We start from the raw sequence: 27,934 nt of genomic DNA on the forward strand, positions 1-27,934 counted from the left end.
GTTAAAGCGTTGGACTAGTAACCGGAAGGTTGCAAGTTCAAATCCCCGAACTGACAAGGTACAAATCTTTCGTTCTGCCCCTGAACTGACAGTTAACCCACTGTTCCTAGGCCGTCACTGAAAATAAGAATTTGTTCTTAACTGACTTGCGTAGTTAAATAAAGGTAAAATACATTTGGGAGGAGGAGCTCGTGGTAATGGCTGGAAGCGGAATCAGTGGAATGGTATCAAATGCATCAAACACATAGTTTGATTCCATTCCAGACATTATTATGAGCCGTCCTCCCCTCAGCAGCCTCCACTGATATAACATTATCATAGTATTATAAAGAGAACATTGGTGAAAACTGTTAGTACAGAAATATCTGTACTATCCGACAGGATGCTCTCGATTGTGCAGTTGTAAAAGTTTGTGAGTGTTTTTGGTGACAAGCCAAATTTCTTCAGCCTCCTGAGGTTGAAAAGGCGCTGCTGCGCCTTCTTCACCACGCTGTGTGTCTGTGTGGGTGGACCATTTCAGTTTGTCCGTGATGTGTACGCCGAGGAACTTTCCACCTTCTCCACTACTGTCCCGTTGATATGGATAGGGGGCTTCTCCCTCTGCTGTTTCCTGAAGTCCACGATCATCTCCTTTGTTTTGTTGACATTGAGTGTGAGGTTATTTTCCTGACACCACACTCCGAGGGCCCTCACCTCCTCCCTGTAGGCCGTCTCGTCGCTGTTGGTAATCAAGCCTACCACTGTAGTGTCGTCTGCAAACTTGATGATTGAGTTGGAGGCGTGCATGGCCACGCAGTCATGGGTGAACAGGGAGTACAGGAGAGGGCTGAGAACGCACCCTTGTGGGGCCCCAGTGTTGAGGATCAGCGGGGTGGAGATGTTGTTTCCTACATTCACCACCTACGGGCCGGCCCTTTTGCAATGTAACGTTAGCTAATGCATTGGAGTCAGAAGGACAAAAATGAAAGCAACCTTTCCATTGGAAACAGGCTAAAAACAATCAAACATAGCCTCATATTTATCTCATTATAGCTAGCTAATACATCCGTGTGATATCCAAACAGCTAACTTTAGCTAGCTACTACTACTGGACAGTAGATGCTGTTAGCAACAACAACAAAAAACTGCATTCAACATTGCAAGGCGATGTAGCTAAGGTTATTTACTCACGTTTAGCGCAAGGGAATCGAAATCATCGTCAAGTATGTCCTCAAGAAGGGCATCTATATCTTCGCTGTCCGTTTTTCTGGGTATATCGTCAGTGGTGCTGACGGTGTGAAGCGAGGAACAGTTTTAGCAAGCTAACGTTACATAGCTAACTACGTGATTTAGCTAACATGCTTGATGAAATAACAATGCATTTTAGGAAGGCTGATACAATGTAAACGCCTGGGCATTACCAATCACAGGAGAAAAATATCACGTTGTCGGCAGGATTCGAACCTGCGCGGGAAGATCCCAATGCATTTCTAGTCCATCGCCTTAACCACTCGGCCACGACAACTGCTGATGCTGTTGAAGACAGAAACCGGTAATAGCCAACATAAAATTACAAATATATCAGACACTGACTGATATTATGTTTTAGCAAAACTCAAATTACGTTGGTAACCATTTTTTCCAGGCTGTATCATCACAACCGGCAGTGATTGATAGGCCCAGAGGGCAGCGCACAATTGGCCCTGCGTCATCCGTGTTTGGCAGGTGTAGGCCTTCATTGAAAATACGAATTTGTTCTTAACTGATTTGCCTAGTTAAATAATAAATAAATAAAAATAGCAATAAGGCACCTCGGGGGATTGTGGTATATCGCCAAAGGGGGAGATCAAGCTGATCCTAACTGTTATAGGCCTATTTCTATTTTTCCCCGTTTATCAAAAGTGTTGGAAAACTTTTCAATAATCAATTGACTGGCTTTCTTGATGTCTATAGTATTCTCTCTGGTATGCAATCTGTTTTTTTTTTGTCTCAGCCACTGCCTGTCACCAAGGGAGTACCCCAAGGCTCAACCCTTACTTATTGTTTAAACAGAAAACACAGGAGATTGGTGGCACCTCCTAGTGGTTAAAGCGTTGGACTAGTAACCGGAAGGTTGCAAGTTCAAATCCCCGAACTGACAAGGTACAAATCTTTCGTTCTGCCCCTGAACTGACAGTTAACCCACTGTTCCTAGGCCGTCACTGAAAATAAGAATTTGTTCTTAACTGACTTGCGTAGTTAAATAAAGGTAAAATACATTTGGGAGGAGGAGCTCGTGGTAATGGCTGGAAGCGGAATCAGTGGAATGGTATCAAATGCATCAAACACATAGTTTGATTCCATTCCAGACATTATTATGAGCCGTCCTCCCCTCAGCAGCCTCCACTGATATAACATTATCATAGTATTATAAAGAGAACATTGGTGAAAACTGTTAGTACAGAAATATCTGTACTATCCGACAGGATGCTCTCGATTGTGCAGTTGTAAAAGTTTGTGAGTGTTTTTGGTGACAAGCCAAATTTCTTCAGCCTCCTGAGGTTGAAAAGGCGCTGCTGCGCCTTCTTCACCACGCTGTGTGTCTGTGTGGGTGGACCATTTCAGTTTGTCCGTGATGTGTACGCCGAGGAACTTTCCACCTTCTCCACTACTGTCCCGTTGATATGGATAGGGGGCTTCTCCCTCTGCTGTTTCCTGAAGTCCACGATCATCTCCTTTGTTTTGTTGACATTGAGTGTGAGGTTATTTTCCTGACACCACACTCCGAGGGCCCTCACCTCCTCCCTGTAGGCCGTCTCGTCGCTGTTGGTAATCAAGCCTACCACTGTAGTGTCGTCTGCAAACTTGATGATTGAGTTGGAGGCGTGCATGGCCACGCAGTCATGGGTGAACAGGGAGTACAGGAGAGGGCTGAGAACGCACCCTTGTGGGGCCCCAGTGTTGAGGATCAGCGGGGTGGAGATGTTGTTTCCTACATTCACCACCTACGGGCCGGCCCTTTTGCAATGTAACGTTAGCTAATGCATTGGAGTCAGAAGGACAAAAATGAAAGCAACCTTTCCATTGGAAACAGGCTAAAAACAATCAAACATAGCCTCATATTTATCTCATTATAGCTAGCTAATACATCCGTGTGATATCCAAACAGCTAACTTTAGCTAGCTACTACTACTGGACAGTAGATGCTGTTAGCAACAACAACAAAAAACTGCATTCAACATTGCAAGGCGATGTAGCTAAGGTTATTTACTCACGTTTAGCGCAAGGGAATCGAAATCATCGTCAAGTATGTCCTCAAGAAGGGCATCTATATCTTCGCTGTCCGTTTTTCTGAGTATATCGTCAGTGGTGCTGACGGTGTGAAGCGAGGAACAGTTTTAGCAAGCTAACGTTACATAGCTAACTACGTGATTTAGCTAACATGCTTGATGAAATAACAATGCATTTTAGGAAGGCTGATACAATGTAAACGCCTGGGCATTACCAATCACAGGAGAAAAATATCACGTTGTCGGCAGGATTCGAACCTGCGCGGGAAGATCCCAATGCATTTCTAGTCCATCGCCTTAACCACTCGGCCACGACAACTGCTGATGCTGTTGAAGACAGAAACCGGTAATAGCCAACATAAAATTACAAATATATCAGACACTGACTGATATTATGTTTTAGCAAAACTCAAATTACGTTGGTAACCATTTTTTCCAGGCTGTATCATCACAACCGGCAGTGATTGATAGGCCCAGAGGGCAGCGCACAATTGGCCCTGCGTCATCCGTGTTTGGCAGGTGTAGGCCTTCATTGAAAATACGAATTTGTTCTTAACTGATTTGCCTAGTTAAATAATAAATAAATAAAAATAGCAATAAGGCACCTCGGGGGATTGTGGTATATCGCCAAAGGGGGAGATCAAGCTGATCCTAACTGTTATAGGCCTATTTCTATTTTTCCCCGTTTATCAAAAGTGTTGGAAAACTTGTCAATAATCAATTGACTGGCTTTCTTGATGTCTATAGTATTCTCTCTGGTATGCAATCTGTTTTTTTTTTGTCTCAGCCACTGCCTGTCACCAAGGGAGTACCCCAAGGCTCAACCCTTACTTATTGTTTAAACAGAAAACACAGGAGATTGGTTGAAAAGGCGCTGCTGCGCCTTCTTCACCACGCTGTGTGTCTGTGTGGGTGGACCATTTCAGTTTGTCCGTGATGTGTACGCCGAGGAACTTTCCACCTTCTCCACTACTGTCCCGTCGATATGGATAGGGGGCTTCTCCCTCTGCTGTTTCCTGAAGTCCACGATCATCTCCTTTGTTTTGTTGACATTGAGTGTGAGGTTATTTTCCTGACACCACACTCCGAGGGCCCTCACCTCCTCCCTGTAGGCCGTCTCGTCGCTGTTGGTAATCAAGCCTACCACTGTAGTGTCGTCTGCAAACTTGATGATTGAGTTGGAGGCGTGCATGGCCACGCAGTCATGGGTGAACAGGGAGTACAGGAGAGGGCTGAGAACGCACCCTTGTGGGGCCCCAGTGTTGAGGATCAGCGGGGTGGAGATGTTGTTTCCTACATTCACCACCTACGGGCCGGCCCTTTTGCAATGTAACGTTAGCTAATGCATTGGAGTCAGAAGGACAAAAATGAAAGCAACCTTTCCATTGGAAACAGGCTAAAACCAATCAAACATAGCCTCATATTTATCTCATTATAGCTAGCTAATACATCCGTGTGATATCCAAACAGCTAACTTTAGCTAGCTACTACTACTGGACAGTAGATGCTGTTAGCAACAACAACAAAAAACTGCATTCAACATTGCAAGGCGATGTAGCTAAGGTTATTTACTCACGTTTAGCGCAAGGGAATCGAAATCATCGTCAAGTATGTCCTCAAGAAGGGCATCTATCTATATCTTCGCTGTCCGTTTTTCTGGGTGTATCGTCAGTGGTGCTGACGGTGTGAAGCGAGGAACAGTTTTAGCAAGCTAACGTTACATAGCTAACTACGTGATTTAGCTAACATGCTTGATGAAATAACAATGCATTTTAGGAAGGCTGATACAATGTAAACGCCTGGGCATTACCAATCACAGGAGAAAAATATCACGTTGTCGGCAGGATTCGAACCTGCGCGGGAAGATCCCAATGGATTTCTAGTCCATCGCCTTAACCACTCGGCCACGACAACTGCTGATGCTATTGAAGACAGAAACCGGTAATAGCCAACATAAAATTACAAATATATCACACACTGACTGATATTATGTTTTAGCAAAACTCAAATTACGTTGGTAACCATTTTTTTCCAGGCTGTATCATCACAATCGGCAGTGATTGATAGGCCCAGAGGGCAGCGCACAATTGGCCCTGCGTCATCCGTGTTTGGCAGGTGTAGGCCTTCATTGAAAATACGAATTTGTTCTTAACTGATTTGCCTAGTTAAATAATAAATAAATAAAAATAGCAATAAGGCACCTCGGGGGATTGTGGTATATCGCCAAAGGGGGAGATCAAGCTGATCCTAACTGTTATAGGCCTATTTCTATTTTTCCCCGTTTATCAAAAGTGTTGGAAAACTTGTCAATAATCAATTGACTGGCTTTCTTGATGTCTATAGTATTCTCTCTGGTATGCAATCTGTTTTTTTTTTGTCTCAGCCACTGCCTGTCACCAAGGGAGTACCCCAAGGCTCAACCCTTACTTATTGTTTAAACAGAAAACACAGGAGATTGGTGGCACCTCCTAGTGGTTAAAGCGTTGGACTAGTAACTGCAAGGTTGCAAGTTCAAATCCCCGAACTGACAAGGTACAAATCTTTCGTTCTGCCCCTGAACTGACAGTTAACCCACTGTTCCTAGGCCGTCACTGAAAATAAGAATTTGTTCTTAACTGACTTGCGTAGTTAAATAAAGGTAAAATACATTTGGGAGGAGGAGCTCGTGGTAATGGCTGGAAGTGGAATCAGTGGAATGGTATCAAATGCATCAAACACATAGTTTGATTCCATTCCAGACATTATTATGAGCCGTCCTCCCCTCAGCAGCCTCCACTGATATAACATTATCATAGTATTATAAAGAGAACATTGGTGAAAACTGTTAGTACAGAAATATCTGTACTATCCGACAGGATGCTCTCGATTGTGCAGTTGTAAAAGTTTGTGAGTGTTTTTGGTGACAAGCCAAATTTCTTCAGCCTCCTGAGGTTGAAAAGGCGCTGCTGCGCCTTCTTCACCACGCTGTGTGTCTGTGTGGGTGGACCATTTCAGTTTGTCCGTGATGTGTACGCCGAGGAACTTTCCACCTTCTCCACTACTGTCCCGTCGATATGGATAGGGGGCTTCTCCCTCTGCTGTTTCCTGAAGTCCACGATCATCTCCTTTGTTTTGTTGACATTGAGTGTGAGGTTATTTTCCTGACACCACACTCCGAGGGCCCTCACCTCCTCCCTGTAGGCCGTCTCGTCGCTGTTGGTAATCAAGCCTACCACTGTAGTGTCGTCTGCAAACTTGATGATTGAGTTGGAGGCGTGCATGGCCACGCAGTCATGGGTGAACAGGGAGTACAGGAGAGGGCTGAGAACGCACCCTTGTGGGGCCCCAGTGTTGAGGATCAGCGGGGTGGAGATGTTGTTTCCTACATTCACCACCTACGGGCCGGCCCTTTTGCAATGTAACGTTAGCTAATGCATTGGAGTCAGAAGGACAAAAATGAAAGCAACCTTTCCATTGGAAACAGGCTAAAAACAATCAAACATAGCCTCATATTTATCTCATTATAGCTAGCTAATACATCCGTGTGATATCCAAACAGCTAACTTTAGCTAGCTACTACTACTGGACAGTAGATGCTGTTAGCAACAACAACAAAAAACTGCATTCAACATTGCAAGGCGATGTAGCTAAGGTTATTTACTCACGTTTAGCGCAAGGGAATCGAAATCATCGTCAAGTATGTCCTCAAGAAGGGCATCTATCTATATCTTCGCTGTCCGTTTTTCTGGGTGTATCGTCAGTGGTGCTGACGGTGTGAAGCGAGGAACAGTTTTAGCAAGCTAACGTTACATAGCTAACTACGTGATTTAGCTAACATGCTTGATGAAATAACAATGCATTTTAGGAAGGCTGATACAATGTAAACGCCTGGGCATTACCAATCACAGGAGAAAAATATCACGTTGTCGGCAGGAGTCGAACCTGCGCGGGAAGATCCCAATGGATTTCTAGTCCATCGCCTTAACCACTCGGCCACGACAACTGCTGATGCTATTGAAGACAGAAACCGGTAATAGCCAACATAAAATTACAAATATATCAGACACTGACTGATATTATGTTTTAGCAAAACTCAAATTACGTTGGTAACCATTTTTTCCAGGCTGTATCATCACAACCGGCAGTGATTGATAGGCCCAGAGGGCAGCACACAATTGGCCCTGCGTCATCCGTGTTTGGCAGGTGTAGGCCTTCATTGAAAATACGAATTTGTTCTTAACTGATTTGCCTAGTTAAATAATAAATAAATAAAAATAGCAATAAGGCACCTCGGGGGATTGTGGTATATCGCCAAAGGGGGAGATCAAGCTGATCCTAACTGTTATAGGCCTATTTCTATTTTTCCCCGTTTATCAAAAGTGTTGGAAAACTTGTCAATAATCAATTGACTGGCTTTCTTGATGTCTATAGTATTCTCTCTGGTATGCAATCTGTTTGTTTTTTGTCTCAGCCACTGCCTGTCACCAAGGGAGTACCCCAAGGCTCAACCCTTACTTATTGTTTAAACAGAAAACACAGGAGATTGGTGGCACCTCCTAGTGGTTAAAGCGTTGGACTAGTAACCGCAAGGTTGCAAGTTCAAATCCCCGAACTGACAAGGTACAAATCTTTCGTTCTGCCCCTGAACTGACAGTTAACCCACTGTTCCTAGGCCGTCACTGAAAATAAGAATTTGTTCTTAACTGACTTGCGTAGTTAAATAAAGGTAAAATACATTTGGGAGGAGGAGCTCGTGGTAATGGCTGGAAGCGGAATCAGTGGAATGGTATCAAATGCATCAAACACATAGTTTGATTCCATTCCAGACATTATTATGAGCCGTCCTCCCCTCAGCAGCCTCCACTGATATAACATTATCATAGTATTATAAAGAGAACATTGGTGAAAACTGTTAGTACAGAAATATCTGTACTATCCGACAGGATGCTCTCGATTGTGCAGTTGTAAAAGTTTGTGAGTGTTTTTGGTGACAAGCCAAATTTCTTCAGCCTCCTGAGGTTGAAAAGGCGCTGCTGCGCCTTCTTCACCACGCTGTGTGTCTGTGTGGGTGGACCATTTCAGTTTGTCCGTGATGTGTACGCCGAGGAACTTTCCACCTTCTCCACTACTGTCCCGTCGATATGGATAGGGGGCTTCTCCCTCTGCTGTTTCCTGAAGTCCACGATCATCTCCTTTGTTTTGTTGACATTGAGTGTGAGGTTATTTTCCTGACACCACACTCCGAGGGCCCTCACCTCCTCCCTGTAGGCCGTCTCGTCGCTGTTGGTAATCAAGCCTACCACTGTAGTGTCGTCTGCAAACTTGATGATTGAGTTGGAGGCGTGCATGGCCACGCAGTCATGGGTGAACAGGGAGTACAGGAGAGGGCTGAGAACGCACCCTTGTGGGGCCCCAGTGTTGAGGATCAGCGGGGTGGAGATGTTGTTTCCTACATTCACCACCTACGGGCCGGCCCTTTTGCAATGTAACGTTAGCTAATGCATTGGCGTCAGAAGGACAAAAATGAAAGCAACCTTTCCATTGGAAACAGGCTAAAAACAATCAAACATAGCCTCATATTTATCTCATTATAGCTAGCTAATACATCCGTGTGATATCCAAACAGCTAACTTTAGCTAGCTACTACTACTGGACAGTAGATGCTGTTAGCAACAACAACAAAAAACTGCATTCAACATTGCAAGGCGATGTAGCTAAGGTTATTTACTCACGTTTAGCGCAAGGGAATCGAAATCATCGTCAAGTATGTCCTCAAGAAGGGCATCTATCTATATCTTCGCTGTCCGTTTTTCTGGGTGTATCGTCAGTGGTGCTGACGGTGTGAAGCGAGGAACAGTTTTAGCAAGCTAACGTTACATAGCTAACTACGTGATTTAGCTAACATGCTTGATGAAATAACAATGCATTTTAGGAAGGCTGATACAATGTAAACGCCTGGGCATTACCAATCACAGGAGAAAAATATCACGTTGTCGGCAGGAGTCGAACCTGCGCGGGAAGATCCCAATGGATTTCTAGTCCATCGCCTTAACCACTCGGCCACGACAACTGCTGATGCTATTGAAGACAGAAACCGGTAATAGCCAACATAAAATTACAAATATATCAGACACTGACTGATATTATGTTTTAGCAAAACTCAAATTACGTTGGTAACCATTTTTTCCAGGCTGTATCATCACAACCGGCAGTGATTGATAGGCCCAGAGGGCAGCGCACAATTGGCCCTGCGTCATCCGTGTTTGGCAGGTGTAGGCCTTCATTGAAAATACGAATTTGTTCTTAACTGATTTGCCTAGTTAAATAATAAATAAATAAAAATAGCAATAAGGCACCTCGGGGGATTGTGGTATATCGCCAAAGGGGGAGATCAAGCTGATCCTAACTGTTATAGGCCTATTTCTATTTTTCCCCGTTTATCAAAAGTGTTGGAAAACTTGTCAATAATCAATTGACTGGCTTTCTTGATGTCTATAGTATTCTCTCTGGTATGCAATCTGTTTGTTTTTTGTCTCAGCCACTGCCTGTCACCAAGGGAGTACCCCAAGGCTCAACCCTTACTTATTGTTTAAACAGAAAACACAGGAGATTGGTGGCACCTCCTAGTGGTTAAAGCGTTGGACTAGTAACCGCAAGGTTGCAAGTTCAAATCCCCGAACTGACAAGGTACAAATCTTTCGTTCTGCCCCTGAACTGACAGTTAACCCACTGTTCCTAGGCCGTCACTGAAAATAAGAATTTGTTCTTAACTGACTTGCGTAGTTAAATAAAGGTAAAATACATTTGGGAGGAGGAGCTCGTGGTAATGGCTGGAAGCGGAATCAGTGGAATGGTATCAAATGCATCAAACACATAGTTTGATTCCATTCCAGACATTATTATGAGCCGTCCTCCCCTCAGCAGCCTCCACTGATATAACATTATCATAGTATTATAAAGAGAACATTGGTGAAAACTGTTAGTACAGAAATATCTGTACTATCCGACAGGATGCTCTCGATTGTGCAGTTGTAAAAGTTTGTGAGTGTTTTTGGTGACAAGCCAAATTTCTTCAGCCTCCTGAGGTTGAAAAGGCGCTGCTGCGCCTTCTTCACCACGCTGTGTGTCTGTGTGGGTGGACCATTTCAGTTTGTCCGTGATGTGTACGCCGAGGAACTTTCCACCTTCTCCACTACTGTCCCGTCGATATGGATAGGGGGCTTCTCCCTCTGCTGTTTCCTGAAGTCCACGATCATCTCCTTTGTTTTGTTGACATTGAGTGTGAGGTTATTTTCCTGACACCACACTCCGAGGGCCCTCACCTCCTCCCTGTAGGCCGTCTCGTCGCTGTTGGTAATCAAGCCTACCACTGTAGTGTCGTCTGCAAACTTGATGATTGAGTTGGAGGCGTGCATGGCCACGCAGTCATGGGTGAACAGGGAGTACAGGAGAGGGCTGAGAACGCACCCTTGTGGGGCCCCAGTGTTGAGGATCAGCGGGGTGGAGATGTTGTTTCCTACATTCACCACCTACGGGCCGGCCCTTTTGCAATGTAACGTTAGCTAATGCATTGGCGTCAGAAGGACAAAAATGAAAGCAACCTTTCCATTGGAAACAGGCTAAAAACAATCAAACATAGCCTCATATTTATCTCATTATAGCTAGCTAATACATCCGTGTGATATCCAAACAGCTAACTTTAGCTAGCTACTACTACTGGACAGTAGATGCTGTTAGCAACAACAACAAAAAACTGCATTCAACATTGCAAGGCGATGTAGCTAAGGTTATTTACTCACGTTTAGCGCAAGGGAATCGAAATCATCGTCAAGTATGTCCTCAAAAAGGGCATCTATCTATATCTTCGCTGTCCGTTTTTCTGGGTGTATCGTCAGTGGTGCTGACGGTGTGAAGCGAGGAACAGTTTTAGCAAGCTAACGTTACATAGCTAACTACGTGATTTAGCTAACATGCTTGATGAAATAACAATGCATTTTAGGAAGGCTGATACAATGTAAACGCCTGGGCATTACCAATCACAGGAGAAAAATATCACGTTGTCGGCAGGAGTCGAACCTGCGCGGGAAGATCCCAATGGATTTCTAGTCCATCGCCTTAACCACTCGGCCACGACAACTGCTGATGCTATTGAAGACAGAAACCGGTAATAGCCAACATAAAATTACAAATATATCAATATATCAGACACTGACTGATATTATGTTTTAGCAAAACTCAAATTACGTTGGTAACCATTTTTTCCAGGCTGTATCATCACAACCGGCAGTGATTGATAGGCCCAGAGGGCAGCGCACAATTGGCCCTGCGTCATCCGTGTTTGGCAGGTGTAGGCCTTCATTGAAAATACGAATTTGTTCTTAACTGATTTGCCTAGTTAAATAATAAATAAATAAAAATAGCAATAAGGCACCTCGGGGGATTGTGGTATATCGCCAAAGGGGGAGATCAAGCTGATCCTAACTGTTATAGGCCTATTTCTATTTTTCCCCGTTTATCAAAAGTGTTGGAAAACTTGTCAATAATCAATTGACTGGCTTTCTTGATGTCTATAGTATTCTCTCTGGTATGCAATCTGTTTGTTTTTTGTCTCAGCCACTGCCTGTCACCAAGGGAGTACCCCAAGGCTCAACCCTTACTTATTGTTTAAACAGAAAACACAGGAGATTGGTGGCACCTCCTAGTGGTTAAAGCGTTGGACTAGTAACCGCAAGGTTGCAAGTTCAAATCCCCGAACTGACAAGGTACAAATCTTTCGTTCTGCCCCTGAACTGACAGTTAACCCACTGTTCCTAGGCCGTCACTGAAAATAAGAATTTGTTCTTAACTGACTTGCGTAGTTAAATAAAGGTAAAATACATTTGGGAGGAGGAGCTCGTGGTAATGGCTGGAAGCGGAATCAGTGGAATGGTATCAAATGCATCAAACACATAGTTTGATTCCATTCCAGACATTATTATGAGCCGTCCTCCCCTCAGCAGCCTCCACTGATATAACATTATCATAGTATTATAAAGAGAACATTGGTGAAAACTGTTAGTACAGAAATATCTGTACTATCCGACAGGATGCTCTCGATTGTGCAGTTGTAAAAGTTTGTGAGTGTTTTTGGTGACAAGCCAAATTTCTTCAGCCTCCTGAGGTTGAAAAGGCGCTGCTGCGCCTTCTTCACCACGCTGTGTGTCTGTGTGGGTGGACCATTTCAGTTTGTCCGTGATGTGTACGCCGAGGAACTTTCCACCTTCTCCACTACTGTCCCGTCGATATGGATAGGGGGCTTCTCCCTCTGCTGTTTCCTGAAGTCCACGATCATCTCCTTTGTTTTGTTGACATTGAGTTTGAGGTTATTTTCCTGACACCACACTCCGAGGGCCCTCACCTCCTCCCTGTAGGCCGTCTCGTCGCTGTTGGTAATCAAGCCTACCACTGTAGTGTCGTCTGCAAACTTGATGATTGAGTTGGAGGCGTGCATGGCCACGCAGTCATGGGTGAACAGGGAGTACAGGAGAGGGCTGAGAACGCACCCTTGTGGGGCCCCAGTGTTGAGGATCAGCGGGGTGGAGATGTTGTTTCCTACATTCACCACCTACGGGCCGGCCCTTTTGCAATGTAACGTTAGCTAATGCATTGGCGTCAGAAGGACAAAAATGAAAGCAACCTTTCCATTGGAAACAGGCTAAAAACAATCAAACATAGCCTCATATTTATCTCATTATAGCTAGCTAATACATCCGTGTGATATCCAAACAGCTAACTTTAGCTAGCTACTACTACTGGACAGTAGATGCTGTTAGCAACAACAACAAAAAACTGCATTCAACATTGCAAGGCGATGTAGCTAAGGTTATTTACTCACGTTTAGCGCAAGGGAATCGAAATCATCGTCAAGTATGTCCTCAAGAAGGGCATCTATCTATATCTTCGCTGTCCGTTTTTCTGGGTGTATCGTCAGTGGTGCTGACGGTGTGAAGCGAGGAACAGTTTTAGCAAGCTAACGTTACATAGCTAACTACGTGATTTAGCTAACATGCTTGATGAAATAACAATGCATTTTAGGAAGGCTGATACAATGTAAACGCCTGGGCATTACCAATCACAGGAGAAAAATATCACGTTGTCGGCAGGATTCGAACCTGCGCAGGAAGATCCCAATGGATTTCTAGTCCATCGCCTTAACCACTCGGCCACGACAAGTGCTGATGCTATTGAAGACAGAAACCGGTAATAGCCAACATAAAATTACAAATATATCAGACACTGACTGATATTATGTTTTAGCAAAACTCAAATTACGTTGGTAACCATTTTTTCCAGGCTGTATCATCACAACCGGCAGTGATTGATAGGCCCAGAGGGCAGCGCACAATTGGCCCTGCGTCATCCGTGTTTGGCAGGTGTAGGCCTTCATTGAAAATACGAATTTGTTCTTAACTGATTTGCCTAGTTAAATAATAAATAAATAAAAATAGCAATAAGGCACCTCGGGGGATTGTGGTATATCGCCAAAGGGGGAGATCAAGCTGATCCTAACTGTTATAGGCCTATTTCTATTTTTCCCCGTTTATCAAAAGTGTTGGAAAACTTGTCAATAATCAATTGACTGGCTTTCTTGATGTCTATAGTATTCTCTCTGGTATGCAATCTGTTTGTTTTTTGTCTCAGCCACTGCCTGTCACCAAGGGAGTACCCCAAGGCTCAACCCTTACTTATTGTTTAAACAGAAAACACAGGAGATTGGTGGCACCTCCTAGTGGTTAAAGCGTTGGACTAGTAACCGGAAGGTTGCAAGTTCAAATCCCCGAACTGACAAGGTACAAATCTTTCGTTCTGCCCCTGAACTGACAGTTAACCCACTGTTCCTAGGCCGTCACTGAAAATAAGAATTTGTTCTTAACTGACTTGCGTAGTTAAATAAAGGTAAAATACATTTGGGAGGAGGAGCTCGTGGTAATGGCTGGAAGCGGAATCAGTGGAATGGTATCAAATGCATCAAACACATAGTTTGATTCCATTCCAGACATTATTATGAGCCGTCCTCCCCTCAGCAGCCTCCACTGATATAACATTATCATAGTATTATAAAGAGAACATTGGTGAAAACTGTTAGTACAGAAATATCTGTACTATCCGACAGGATGCTCTCGATTGTGCAGTTGTAAAAGTTTGTGAGTGTTTTTGGTGACAAGCCAAATTTCTTCAGCCTCCTGAGGTTGAAAAGGCGCTGCTGCGCCTTCTTCACCACGCTGTGTGTCTGTGTGGGTGGACCATTTCAGTTTGTCCGTGATGTGTACGCCGAGGAACTTTCCACCTTCTCCACTACTGTCCCGTTGATATGGATAGGGGGCTTCTCCCTCTGCTGTTTCCTGAAGTCCACGATCATCTCCTTTGTTTTGTTGACATTGAGTGTGAGGTTATTTTCCTGACACCACACTCCGAGGGCCCTCACCTCCTCCCTGTAGGCCGTCTCGTCGCTGTTGGTAATCAAGCCTACCACTGTAGTGTCGTCTGCAAACTTGATGATTGAGTTGGAGGCGTGCATGGCCACGCAGTCATGGGTGAACAGGGAGTACAGGAGAGGGCTGAGAACGCACCCTTGTGGGGCCCCAGTGTTGAGGATCAGCGGGGTGGAGATGTTGTTTCCTACATTCACCACCTACGGGCCGGCCCTTTTGCAATGTAACGTTAGCTAATGCATTGGAGTCAGAAGGACAAAAATGAAAGCAACCTTTCCATTGGAAACAGGCTAAAAACAATCAAACATAGCCTCATATTTATCTCATTATAGCTAGCTAATACATCCGTGTGATATCCAAACAGCTAACTTTAGCTAGCTACTACTACTGGACAGTAGATGCTGTTAGCAACAACAACAAAAAACTGCATTCAACATTGCAAGGCGATGTAGCTAAGGTTATTTACTCACGTTTAGCGCAAGGGAATCGAAATCATCGTCAAGTATGTCCTCAAGAAGGGCATCTATCTATATCTTCGCTGTCCGTTTTTCTGGGTGTATCGTCAGTGGTGCTGACGGTGTGAAGCGAGGAACAGTTTTAGCAAGCTAACGTTACATAGCTAACTACGTGATTTAGCTAACATGCTTGATGAAATAACAATGCATTTTAGGAAGGCTGATACAATGTAAACGCCTGGGCATTACCAATCACAGGAGAAAAATATTACGTTGTCGGCAGGACTCGAACCTGCGCGGGAAGATCCCAATGGATTTCTAGTCCATCGCCTTAACCACTCGGCCACGACAACTGCTGATGCTATTGAAGACACAAACCGGTAATAGCCAACATAAAATTACAAATATATCAGACACTGACTGATATTATGTTTTAGCAAAACTCAAATTACGTTGGTAACCATTTTTTCCAGGCTGTATCATCACAACCGGCAGTGATTGATAGGCCCAGAGGGCAGCGCACAATTGGCCCTGCGTCATCCGTGTTTGGCAGGTGTAGGCCTTCATTGAAAATACGAATTTGTTCTTAACTGATTTGCCTAGTTAAATAATAAATAAATAAAAATAGCAATAAGGCACCTCGGGGGATTGTGGTATATCGCCAAAGGGGGAGATCAAGCTGATCCTAACTGTTATAGGCCTATTTCTATTTTTCCCCGTTTATCAAAAGTGTTGGAAAACTTGTCAATAATCAATTGACTGGCTTTCTTGATGTCTATAGTATTCTCTCTGGTATGCAATCTGTTTTTTTTTGTCTCAGCCACTGCCTGTCACCGAGGGAGTACCCCAAGGCTCAATCCTTACTTATTGTTTAAACAGAAAACACAGGAGATTGGTGGCACCTCCTAGTGGTTAAAGTGTTGGACTAGTAACCGGAAGGTTGCAAGTTCAAATCCCCGAGCTGACAAGGTACAAATCTGTCGTTCTGCCCCTGAACTGACAGTTAACCCACTGTTCCTAGGCCGTCACTGAAAATAAGAATTTGTTCTTAACTGACTTGCGTAGTTAAATAAAGGTAAAATACATTTGGGAGCTCGTGGTAATGGCTGGAAGCAGAATCAGTGGAATGGTATCAAATGCATCAAACACATAGTTTGATTCCATTCCAGACATTATTATGAGCCGTCCTCCCCTCAGCAGCCTCCACTGATATAACATTATCATAGTATTATAAAGAGAACATTGGTGAAAACTGTTAGTACAGAAATATCTGTACTATCCGATTTTCCTGACACCACACTCCGAGGGCCCTCACCTCCTCCCTGTAGGCCGTCTCGTCGCTGTTGGTAATCAAGCCTACCACTGTAGTGTCGTCTGCAAACTTGATGATTGAGTTGGAGGCGTGCATGGCCACGCAGTCATGGGTGAACAGGGAGTACAGGAGAGGGCTGAGAACGCACCCTTGTGGGGCCCCAGTGTTGAGGATCAGCGGGGTGGAGATGTTGTTTCCTACATTCACCACCTACGGGCCGGCCCTTTTGCAATGTAACGTTAGCTAATGCATTGGAGTCAGAAGGACAAAAATGAAAGCAACCTTTCCATTGGAAACAGGCTAAAAACAATCAAACATAGCCTCATATTTATCTCATTATAGCTAGCTAATACATCCGTGTGATATCCAAACAGCTAACTTTAGCTAGCTACTACTACTGGACAGTAGATGCTGTTAGCAACAACAACAAAAAACTGCATTCAACATTGCAAGGCGATGTAGCTAAGGTTATTTACTCACGTTTAGCGCAAGGGAATCGAAATCATCGTCAAGTATGTCCTCAAGAAGGGCATCTATCTATATCTTCGCTGTCCGTTTTTCTGGGTGTATCGTCAGTGGTGCTGACGGTGTGAAGCGAGGAACAGTTTTAGCAAGCTAACGTTACATAGCTAACTACGTGATTTAGCTAACATGCTTGATGAAATAACAATGCATTTTAGGAAGGCTGATACAATGTAAACGCCTGGGCATTACCAATCACAGGAGAAAAATATCACGTTGTCGGCAGGATTCGAACCTGCGCGGGAAGATCCCAATGGATTTCTAGTCCATCGCCTTAACCACTCGGCCACGACAACTGCTGATGCTATTGAAGACAGAAACCGGTAATAGCCAACATAAAATTACAAATATATCAGACACTGACTGATATTATGTTTTAGCAAAACTCAAATTACGTTGGTAACCATTTTTTCCAGGCTGTATCATCACAACCGGCAGTGATTGATAGGCCCAGAGGGCAGCGCACAATTGGCCCTGCGTCATCCGTGTTTGGCAGGTGTAGGCCTTCATTGAAAATACGAATTTGTTCTTAACTGATTTGCCTAGTTAAATAATAAATAAATAAAAATAGCAATAAGGCACCTCGGGGGATTGTGGTATATCGCCAAAGGGGGAGATCAAGCTGATCCTAACTGTTATAGGCCTATTTCTATTTTTCCCCGTTTATCAAAAGTGTTGGAAAACTTGTCAATAATCAATTGACTGGCTTTCTTGATGTCTATAGTATTCTCTCTGGTATGCAATCTGTTTTTTTTTGTCTCAGCCACTGCCTGTCACCAAGGGAGTACCCCAAGGCTCAATCCTTACTTATTGTTTAAACAGAAAACACAGGAGATTGGTGGCACCTCCTAGTGGTTAAAGTGTTGGACTAGTAACCGGAAGGTTGCAAGTTCAAATCCCCGAGCTGACAAGGTACAAATCTGTCGTTCTGCCCCTGAACTGACAGTTAACCCACTGTTCCTAGGCCGTCACTGAAAATAAGAATTTGTTCTTAACTGACTTGCGTAGTTAAATAAAGGTAAAATACATTTGGGAGCTCGTGGTAATGGCTGGAAGCAGAATCAGTGGAATGGTATCAAATGCATCAAACACATAGTTTGATTCCATTCCAGACATTATTATGAGCCGTCCTCCCCTCAGCAGCCTCCACTGATATAACATTATCATAGTATTATAAAGAGAACATTGGTGAAAACTGTTAGTACAGAAATATCTGTACTATCCGATTTTCCTGACACCACACTCCGAGGGCCCTCACCTCCTCCCTGTAGGCCGTCTCGTCGCTGTTGGTAATCAAGCCTACCACTGTAGTGTCGTCTGCAAACTTGATGATTGAGTTGGAGGCGTGCATGGCCACGCAGTCATGGGTGAACAGGGAGTACAGGAGAGGGCTGAGAACGCACCCTTGTGGGGCCCCAGTGTTGAGGATCAGCGGGGTGGAGATGTTGTTTCCTACATTCACCACCTACGGGCCGGCCCTTTTGCAATGTAACGTTAGCTAATGCATTGGAGTCAGAAGGACAAAAATGAAAGCAACCTTTCCATTGGAAACAGGCTAAAAACAATCAAACATAGCCTCATATTTATCTCATTATAGCTAGCTAATACATCCGTGTGATATCCAAACAGCTAACTTTAGCTAGCTACTACTACTGGACAGTAGATGCTGTTAGCAACAACAACAAAAAACTGCATTCAACATTGCAAGGCGATGTAGCTAAGGTTATTTACTCACGTTTAGCGCAAGGGAATCGAAATCATCGTCAAGTATGTCCTCAAGAAGGGCATCTATCTATATCTTCGCTGTCCGTTTTTCTGGGTGTATCGTCAGTGGTGCTGACGGTGTGAAGCGAGGAACAGTTTTAGCAAGCTAACGTTACATAGCTAACTACGTGATTTAGCTAACATGCTTGATGAAATAACAATGCATTTTAGGAAGGCTGATACAATGTAAACGCCTGGGCATTACCAATCACAGGAGAAAAATATCACATTGTCGGCAGGATTCGAACCTGCGCGGGAAGATCCCAATGGATTTCTAGTCCATCGCCTTAACCACTCGGCCACGACAACTGCTGATGCTATTGAAGACAGAAACCGGTAATAGCCAACATAAAATTACAAATATATCAGACACTGACTGATATTATGTTTTAGCAAAACTCAAATTACGTTGGTAACCATTTTTTCCAGGCTGTATCATCACAACCGGCAGTGATTGATAGGCCCAGAGGGCAGCGCACAATTGGCCCTGCGTCATCCGTGTTTGGCAGGTGTAGGCCTTCATTGAAAATACGAATTTGTTCTTAACTGATTTGCCTAGTTAAATAATAAATAAATAAAAATAGCAATAAGGCACCTCGGGGGATTGTGGTATATCGCCAAAGGGGGAGATCAAGCTGATCCTAACTGTTATAGGCCTATTTCTATTTTTCCCCGTTTATCAAAAGTGTTGGAAAACTTGTCAATAATCAATTGACTGGCTTTCTTGATGTCTATAGTATTCTCTCTGGTATGCAATCTGTTTTTTTTTGTCTCAGCCACTGCCTGTCACCAAGGGAGTACCCCAAGGCTCAATCCTTACTTATTGTTTAAACAGAAAACACAGGAGATTGGTGGCACCTCCTAGTGGTTAAAGTGTTGGACTAGTAACCGGAAGGTTGCAAGTTCAAATCCCCGAGCTGAAAAGGTACAAATCTGTCGTTCTGCCCCTGAACTGACAGTTAACCCACTGTTCCTAGGCCGTCACTGAAAATAAGAATTTGTTCTTAACTGACTTGCGTAGTTAAATAAAGGTAAAATACATTTGGGAGCTCGTGGTAATGGCTGGAAGCAGAATCAGTGGAATGGTATCAAATGCATCAAACACATAGTTTGATTCCATTCCAGACATTATTATGAGCCGTCCTCCCCTCAGCAGCCTCCACTGATATAAAATTATCATAGTATTATAAAGAGAACATTGGTGAAAACTGTTAGTACAGAAATATCTGTACTATCCGACAGGATGCTCTCGATTGTGCAGTTGTAAAAGTTTGTGAGTGTTTTTGGTGACAAGCCAAATTTCTTCAGCCTCCTGAGGTTGAAAAGGCGCTGCTGCGCCTTCTTCACCACGCTGTGTGTCTGTGTGGGTGGACCATTTCAGTTTGTCCGTGATGTGTACGCCGAGGAACTTTCCACCTTCTCCACTACTGTCCCGTCGATATGGATAGGGGGCTTCTCCCTCTGCTGTTTCCTGAAGTCCACGATCATCTCCTTTGTTTTGTTGACATTGAGTGTGAGGTTATTTTCCTGACACCACACTCCGAGGGCCCTCACCTCCTCCCTGTAGGCCGTCTCGTCGCTGTTGGTAATCAAGCCTACCACTGTAGTGTCGTCTGCAAACTTGATGATTGAGTTGGAGGCGTGCATGGCCACGCAGTCATGGGTGAACAGGGAGTACAGGAGAGGGCTGAGAACGCACCCTTGTGGGGCCCCAGTGTTGAGGATCAGCGGGGTGGAGATGTTGTTTCCTACATTCACCACCTACGGGCCGGCCCTTTTGCAATGTAACGTTAGCTAATGCATTGGAGTCAGAAGGACAAAAATGAAAGCAACCTTTCCATTGGAAACAGGCTAAAAACAATCAAACATAGCCTCATATTTATCTCATTATAGCTAGCTAATACATCCGTGTGATATCCAAACAGCTAACTTTAGCTAGCTACTACTACTGGACAGTAGATGCTGTTAGCAACAACAACAAAAAACTGCATTCAACATTGCAAGGCGATGTAGCTAAGGTTATTTACTCACGTTTAGCGCAAGGGAATCGAAATCATCGTCAAGTATGTCCTCAAGAAGGACATCTATATCTTCGCTGTCCGTTTTTCTGGGTGTATCGTCAGTGGTGCTGACGGTGTGAAGCGAGGAACAGTTTTAGCAAGCTAACGTTACATAGCTAACTACGTGATTTAGCTAACATGCTTGATGAAATAACAATGCATTTTAGGAAGGCTGATACAATGTAAACGCCTGGGCATTACCAATCACAGGAGAAAAATATCACGTTGTCGGCAGGATTCGAACCTGCGCGGGAAGATCCCAATGGATTTCTAGTCCATCGCCTTAACCACTCGGCCACGACAACTGCTGCAGCTATTGAAGACAGAAACCGGTAATAGCCAACATAAAATTACAAATATATCAGACACTGACTGATATTATGTTTTAGCAAAACTCAAATTACGTTGGTAACCATTTTTTCCAGGCTGTATCATCACAACCGGCAGTGATTGATAGGCCCAGAGAGCAGCGCACAATTGGCCCTGCGTCATCCGTGTTTGGCAGGTGTAGGCCTTCATTGAAAATACGAATTTGTTCTTAACTGATTTGCCTAGTTAAATAATAAATAAATAAAAATAGCAATAAGGCACCTCGGGGGATTGTGGTATATCGCCAAAGGGGGAGATCAAGCTGATCCTAACTGTTATAGGCCTATTTCTATTTTTCCCCGTTTATCAAAAGTGTTGGAAAACTTGTCAATAATCAATTGACTGGCTTTCTTGATGTCTATAGTATTCTCTCTGGTATGCAATCTGTTTTTTTTTGTCTCAGCCACTGCCTGTCACCGAGGGAGTACCCCAAGGCTCAATCCTTACTTATTGTTTAAACAGAAAACACAGGAGATTGGTGGCACCTCCTAGTGGTTAAAGTGTTGGACTAGTAACCGGAAGGTTGCAAGTTCAAATCCCCGAGCTGACAAGGTACAAATCTGTCGTTCTGCCCCTGAACTGACAGTTAACCCACTGTTCCTAGGCCGTCACTGAAAATAAGAATTTGTTCTTAACTGACTTGCGTAGTTAAATAAAGGTAAAATACATTTGGGAGCTCGTGGTAATGGCTGGAAGCAGAATCAGTGGAATGGTATCAAATGCATCAAACACATAGTTTGATTCCATTCCAGACATTATTATGAGCCGTCCTCCCCTCAGCAGCCTCCACTGATATAACATTATCATAGTATTATAAAGAGAACATTGGTGAAAACTGTTAGTACAGAAATATCTGTACTATCCGATTTTCCTGACACCACACTCCGAGGGCCCTCACCTCCTCCCTGTAGGCCGTCTCGTCGCTGTTGGTAATCAAGCCTACCACTGTAGTGTCGTCTGCAAACTTGATGATTGAGTTGGAGGCGTGCATGGCCACGCAGTCATGGGTGAACAGGGAGTACAGGAGAGGGCTGAGAACGCACCCTTGTGGGGCCCCAGTGTTGAGGATCAGCGGGGTGGAGATGTTGTTTCCTACATTCACCACCTACGGGCCGGCCCTTTTGCAATGTAACGTTAGCTAATGCATTGGAGTCAGAAGGACAAAAATGAAAGCAACCTTTCCATTGGAAACAGGCTAAAAACAATCAAACATAGCCTCATATTTATCTCATTATAGCTAGCTAATACAGCCGTGTGATATCCAAACAGCTAACTTTAGCTAGCTACTACTACTGGACAGTAGATGCTGTTAGCAACAACAACAAAAAACTGCATTCAACATTGCAAGGCGATGTAGCTAAGGTTATTTACTCACGTTTAGCGCAAGGGAATCGAAATCATCGTCAAGTATGTCCTCAAGAAGGGCATCTATCTATATCTTCGCTGTCCGTTTTTCTGGGTGTATCGTCAGTGGTGCTGACGGTGTGAAGCGAGGAACAGTTTTAGCAAGCTAACGTTACATAGCTAACTACGTGATTTAGCTAACATGCTTGATGAAATAACAATGCATTTTAGGAAGGCTGATACAATGTAAACGCCTGGGCATTACCAATCACAGGAGAAAAATATCACGTTGTCGGCAGGATTCGAACCTGCGCGGGAAGATCCCAATGGATTTCTAGTCCATCGCCTTAACCACTCGGCCACGACAACTGCTGATGCTATTGAAGACAGAAACCGGTAATAGCCAACATAAAATTACAAATATATCAGACACTGACTGATATCATGTTTTAGCAAAACTCAAATTACGTTGGTAACCATTTTTTCCAGGCTGTATCATCACAACCGGCAGTGATTGATAGGCCCAGAGGGCAGCGCACAATTGGCCCTGCGTCATCCGTGTTTGGCAGGTGTAGGCCTTCATTGAAAATACGAATTTGTTCTTAACTGATTTGCCTAGTTAAATAATAAATAAATAAAAATAGCAATAAGGCACCTCGGGGGATTGTGGTATATCGCCAAAGGGGGAGATCAAGCTGATCCTAACTGTTATAGGCCTATTTCTATTTTTCCCCGTTTATCAAAAGTGTTGGAAAACTTGTCAATAATCAATTGACTGGCTTTCTTGATGTCTATAGTATTCTCTCTGGTATGCAATCTGTTTTTTTTTGTCTCAGCCACTGCCTGTCACCAAGGGAGTACCCCAAGGCTCAATCCTTACTTATTGTTTAAACAGAAAACACAGGAGATTGGTGGCACCTCCTAGTGGTTAAAGTGTTGGACTAGTAACCGGAAGGTTGCAAGTTCAAATCCCCGAGCTGACAAGGTACAAATCTGTCGTTCTGCCCCTGAACTGACAGTTAACCCACTGTTCCTAGGCCGTCACTGAAAATAAGAATTTGTTCTTAACTGACTTGCGTAGTTAAATAAAGGTAAAATAGATTTGGGAGCTCGTGGTAATGGCTGGAAGCAGAATCAGTGGAATGGTATCAAATGCATCAAACACATAGTTTGATTCCATTCCAGACATTATTATGAGCCGTCCTCCCCTCAGCAGCCTCCACTGATATAAAATTATCATAGTATTATAAAGAGAACATTGGTGAAAACTGTTAGTACAGAAATATCTGTACTATCCGACAGGATGCTCTCGATTGTGCAGTTGTAAAAGTTTGTGAGTGTTTTTGGTGACAAGCCAAATTTCTTCAGCCTCCTGAGGTTGAAAAGGCGCTGCTGCGCCTTCTTCACCACGCTGTGTGTCTGTGTGGGTGGACCATTTCAGTTTGTCCGTGATGTGTACGCCGAGGAACTTTCCACCTTCTCCACTACTGTCCCGTCGATATGGATAGGGGGCTTCTCCCTCTGCTGTTTCCTGAAGTCCACGATCATCTCCTTTGTTTTGTTGACATTGAGTGTGAGGTTATTTTCCTGACACCACACTCCGAGGGCCCTCACCTCCTCCCTGTAGGCCGTCTCGTCGCTGTTGGTAATCAAGCCTACCACTGTAGTGTCGTCTGCAAACTTGATGATTGAGTTGGAGGCGTGCATGGCCACGCAGTCATGGGTGAACAGGGAGTACAGGAGAGGGCTGAGAACGCACCCTTGTGGGGCCCCAGTGTTGAGGATCAGCGGGGTGGAGATGTTGTTTCCTACATTCACCACCTACGGGCCGGCCCTTTTGCAATGTAACGTTAGCTAATGCATTGGAGTCAGAAGGACAAAAATGAAAGCAACCTTTCCATTGGAAACAGGCTAAAAACAATCAAACATAGCCTCATATTTATCTCATTATAGCTAGCTAATACATCCGTGTGATATCCAAACAGCTAACTTTAGCTAGCTACTACTACTGGACAGTAGATGCTGTTAGCAACAACAACAAAAAACTGCATTCAACATTGCAAGGCGATGTAGCTAAGGTTATTTACTCACGTTTAGCGCAAGGGAATCGAAATCATCGTCAAGTATGTCCTCAAGAAGGGCATCTATCTATATCTTCGCTGTCCGTTTTTCTGGGTGTATCGTCAGTGGTGCTGACGGTGTGAAGCGAGGAACAGTTTCAGCAAGCTAACGTTACATAGCTAACTACGTGATTTAGCTAACATGCTTGATGAAATAACAATGCATTTTAGGAAGGCTGATACAATGTAAACGCCTGGGCATTACCAATCACAGGAGAAAAATATCACGTTGTCGGCAGGATTCGAACCTGCGCGGGAAGATCCCAATGGATTTCTAGTCCATCGCCTTAACCACTCGGCCACGACAACTGCTGATGCTATTGAAGACAGAAACCGGTAATAGCCAACATAAAATTACAAATATATCAGACACTGACTGATATCATGTTTTAGCAAAACTCAAATTACGTTGGTAACCATTTTTTCCAGGCTGTATCATCACAACCGGCAGTGATTGATAGGCCCAGAGGGCAGCGCACAATTGGCCCTGCGTCATCCGTGTTTGGCAGGTGTAGGCCTTCATTGAAAATACGAATTTGTTCTTAACTGATTTGCCTAGTTAAATAATAAATAAATAAAAATAGCAATAAGGCACCTCGGGGGATTGTGGTATATCGCCAAAGGGGGAGATCAAGCTGATCCTAACTGTTATAGGCCTATTTCTATTTTTCCCCGTTTATCAAAAGTGTTGGAAAACTTGTCAATAATCAATTGACTGGCTTTCTTGATGTCTATAGTATTCTCTCTGGTATGCAATCTGTTTTTTTTTGTCTCAGCCACTGCCTGTCACCAAGGGAGTACCCCAAGGCTCAATCCTTACTTATTGTTTAAACAGAAAACACAGGAGATTGGTGGCACCTCCTAGTGGTTAAAGTGTTGGACTAGTAACCGGAAGGTTGCAAGTTCAAATCCCCGAGCTGACAAGGTACAAATCTGTCGTTCTGCCCCTGAACTGACAGTTAACCCACTGTTCCTAGGCCGTCACTGAAAATAAGAATTTGTTCTTAACTGACTTGCGTAGTTAAATAAAGGTAAAATAGATTTGGGAGCTCGTGGTAATGGCTGGAAGCAGAATCAGTGGAATGGTATCAAATGCATCAAACACATAGTTTGATTCCATTCCAGACATTATTATGAGCCGTCCTCCCCTCAGCAGCCTCCACTGATATAAAATTATCATAGTATTATAAAGAGAACATTGGTGAAAACTGTTAGTACAGAAATATCTGTACTATCCGACAGGATGCTCTCGATTGTGCAGTTGTAAAAGTTTGTGAGTGTTTTTGGTGACAAGCCAAATTTCTTCAGCCTCCTGAGGTTGAAAAGGCGCTGCTGCGCCTTCTTCACCACGCTGTGTGTCTGTGTGGGTGGACCATTTCAGTTTGTCCGTGATGTGTACGCCGAGGAACTTTCCACCTTCTCCACTACTGTCCCGTCGATATGGATAGGGGGCTTCTCCCTCTGCTGTTTCCTGAAGTCCACGATCATCTCCTTTGTTTTGTTGACATTGAGTGTGAGGTTATTTTCCTGACACCACACTCCGAGGGCCCTCACCTCCTCCCTGTAGGCCGTCTCGTCGCTGTTGGTAATCAAGCCTACCACTGTAGTGTCGTCTGCAAACTTGATGATTGAGTTGGAGGCGTGCATGGCCACGCAGTCATGGGTGAACAGGGAGTACAGGAGAGGGCTGAGAACGCACCCTTGTGGGGCCCCAGTGTTGAGGATCAGCGGGGTGGAGATGTTGTTTCCTACATTCACCACCTACAGGCCGGCCCTTTTGCAATGTAACGTTAGCTAATGCATTGGAGTCAGAAGGACAAAAATGAAAGCAACCTTTCCATTGGAAACAGGCTAAAAACAATCAAACATAGCCTCATATTTATCTCATTATAGCTAGCTAATACATCCGTGTGATATCCAAACAGCTAACTTTAGCTAGCTACTACTACTGGACAGTAGATGCTGTTAGCAACAACAACAAAAAACTGCATTCAACATTGCAAGGCGATGTAGCTAAGGTTATTTACTCACGTTTAGCGCAAGGGAATCGAAATCATCGTCAAGTATGTCCTCAAGAAGGGCATCTATCTATATCTTCGCTGTCCGTTTTTCTGGGTGTATCGTCAGTGGTGCTGACGGTGTGAAGCGAGGAACAGTTTCAGCAAGCTAACGTTACATAGCTAACTACGTGATTTAGCTAACATGCTTGATGAAATAACAATGCATTTTAGGAAGGCTGATACAATGTAAACGCCTGGGCATTACCAATCACAGGAGAAAAATATCACGTTGTCGGCAGGATTCGAACCTGCGCGGGAAGATCCCAATGGATTTCTAGTCCATCGCCTTAACCACTCGGCCACGACAACTGCTGATGCTATTGAAGACAGAAACCGGTAATAGCCAACATAAAATTACAAATATATCAGACACTGACTGATATTATGTTTTAGCAAAACTCAAATTACGTTGGTAACCATTTTTTCCAGGCTGTATCATCACAACCGGCAGTGATTGATAGGCCCAGAGGGCAGCGCACAATTGGCCCTGCGTCATCCGTGTTTGGCAGGTGTAGGCCTTCATTGAAAATACGAATTTGTTCTTAACTGATTTGCCTAGTTAAATAATAAATAAATAAAAATAGCAATAAGGCACCTCGGGGGATTGTGGTATATCGCCAAAGGGGGAGATCAAGCTGATCCTAACTGTTATAGGCCTATTTCTATTTTTCCCCGTTTATCAAAAGTGTTGGAAAACTTGTCAATAATCAATTGACTGGCTTTCTTGATGTCTATAGTATTCTCTCTGGTATGCAATCTGTTTTTTTTGTCTCAGCCACTGCCTGTCACCAAGGGAGTACCCCAAGGCTCAATCCTTACTTATTGTTTAAACAGAAAACACAGGAGATTGGTGGCACCTCCTAGTGGTTAAAGTGTTGGACTAGTAACCGGAAGGTTGCAAGTTCAAATCCCCGAGCTGACAAGGTACAAATCTGTCGTTCTGCCCCTGAACTGACAGTTAACCCACTGTTCCTAGGCCGTCACTGAAAATAAGAATTTGTTCTTAACTGACTTGCGTAGTTAAATAAAGGTAAAATACATTTGGGAGCTCGTGGTAATGGCTGGAAGCAGAATCAGTGGAATGGTATCAAATGCATCAAACACATAGTTTGATTCCATTCCAGACATTATTATGAGCCGTCCTCCCCTCAGCAGCCTCCACTGATATAACATTATCATAGTATTATAAAGAGAACATTGGTGAAAACTGTTAGTGCAGAAATATCTGTA

The 27,934-nt window shown here is 43.9% G+C and overlaps 10 non-coding genes across 10 annotated transcripts; all 10 read right to left on the reverse strand.

Annotated features, from left to right (window-relative positions):
• Positions 1-5,080: 5,080 nt before the first annotated feature.
• trnas-aga (transfer RNA serine (anticodon AGA)) lies at positions 5,081-5,162 on the reverse strand. Its single transcript has one exon. It is a non-coding gene; the product is annotated as a tRNA-Ser (tRNA).
• A 1,986-nt stretch (positions 5,163-7,148) lies between these two features.
• On the reverse strand, positions 7,149-7,230 carry trnas-aga (transfer RNA serine (anticodon AGA)). The gene has a single exon. It is a non-coding gene; the product is annotated as a tRNA-Ser (tRNA).
• A 1,985-nt stretch (positions 7,231-9,215) lies between these two features.
• Positions 9,216-9,297, reverse strand: trnas-aga (transfer RNA serine (anticodon AGA)). The gene has a single exon. It is a non-coding gene; the product is annotated as a tRNA-Ser (tRNA).
• A 1,985-nt stretch (positions 9,298-11,282) lies between these two features.
• Positions 11,283-11,364, reverse strand: trnas-aga (transfer RNA serine (anticodon AGA)). Its single transcript has one exon. It is a non-coding gene; the product is annotated as a tRNA-Ser (tRNA).
• A 4,060-nt stretch (positions 11,365-15,424) lies between these two features.
• Positions 15,425-15,506, reverse strand: trnas-aga (transfer RNA serine (anticodon AGA)). Its single transcript has one exon. It is a non-coding gene; the product is annotated as a tRNA-Ser (tRNA).
• Positions 15,507-17,201: 1,695 nt separating this feature from the next.
• Positions 17,202-17,283, reverse strand: trnas-aga (transfer RNA serine (anticodon AGA)). Its single transcript has one exon. It is a non-coding gene; the product is annotated as a tRNA-Ser (tRNA).
• A 3,751-nt stretch (positions 17,284-21,034) lies between these two features.
• Positions 21,035-21,116, reverse strand: trnas-aga (transfer RNA serine (anticodon AGA)). Its single transcript has one exon. It is a non-coding gene; the product is annotated as a tRNA-Ser (tRNA).
• A 1,695-nt stretch (positions 21,117-22,811) lies between these two features.
• trnas-aga (transfer RNA serine (anticodon AGA)) lies at positions 22,812-22,893 on the reverse strand. The gene has a single exon. It is a non-coding gene; the product is annotated as a tRNA-Ser (tRNA).
• A 1,978-nt stretch (positions 22,894-24,871) lies between these two features.
• On the reverse strand, positions 24,872-24,953 carry trnas-aga (transfer RNA serine (anticodon AGA)). The gene has a single exon. It is a non-coding gene; the product is annotated as a tRNA-Ser (tRNA).
• A 1,978-nt stretch (positions 24,954-26,931) lies between these two features.
• On the reverse strand, positions 26,932-27,013 carry trnas-aga (transfer RNA serine (anticodon AGA)). The gene has a single exon. It is a non-coding gene; the product is annotated as a tRNA-Ser (tRNA).
• Between the last annotated feature and the right edge of the window lie 921 nt (positions 27,014-27,934).

Source organism: Oncorhynchus mykiss, chromosome 2 (assembly GCF_057628025.1).
Source record: "Oncorhynchus mykiss isolate SJ-2025 chromosome 2, ASM5762802v1, whole genome shotgun sequence".
Lineage (NCBI taxonomy): Eukaryota > Metazoa > Chordata > Actinopteri > Salmoniformes > Salmonidae > Oncorhynchus > Oncorhynchus mykiss.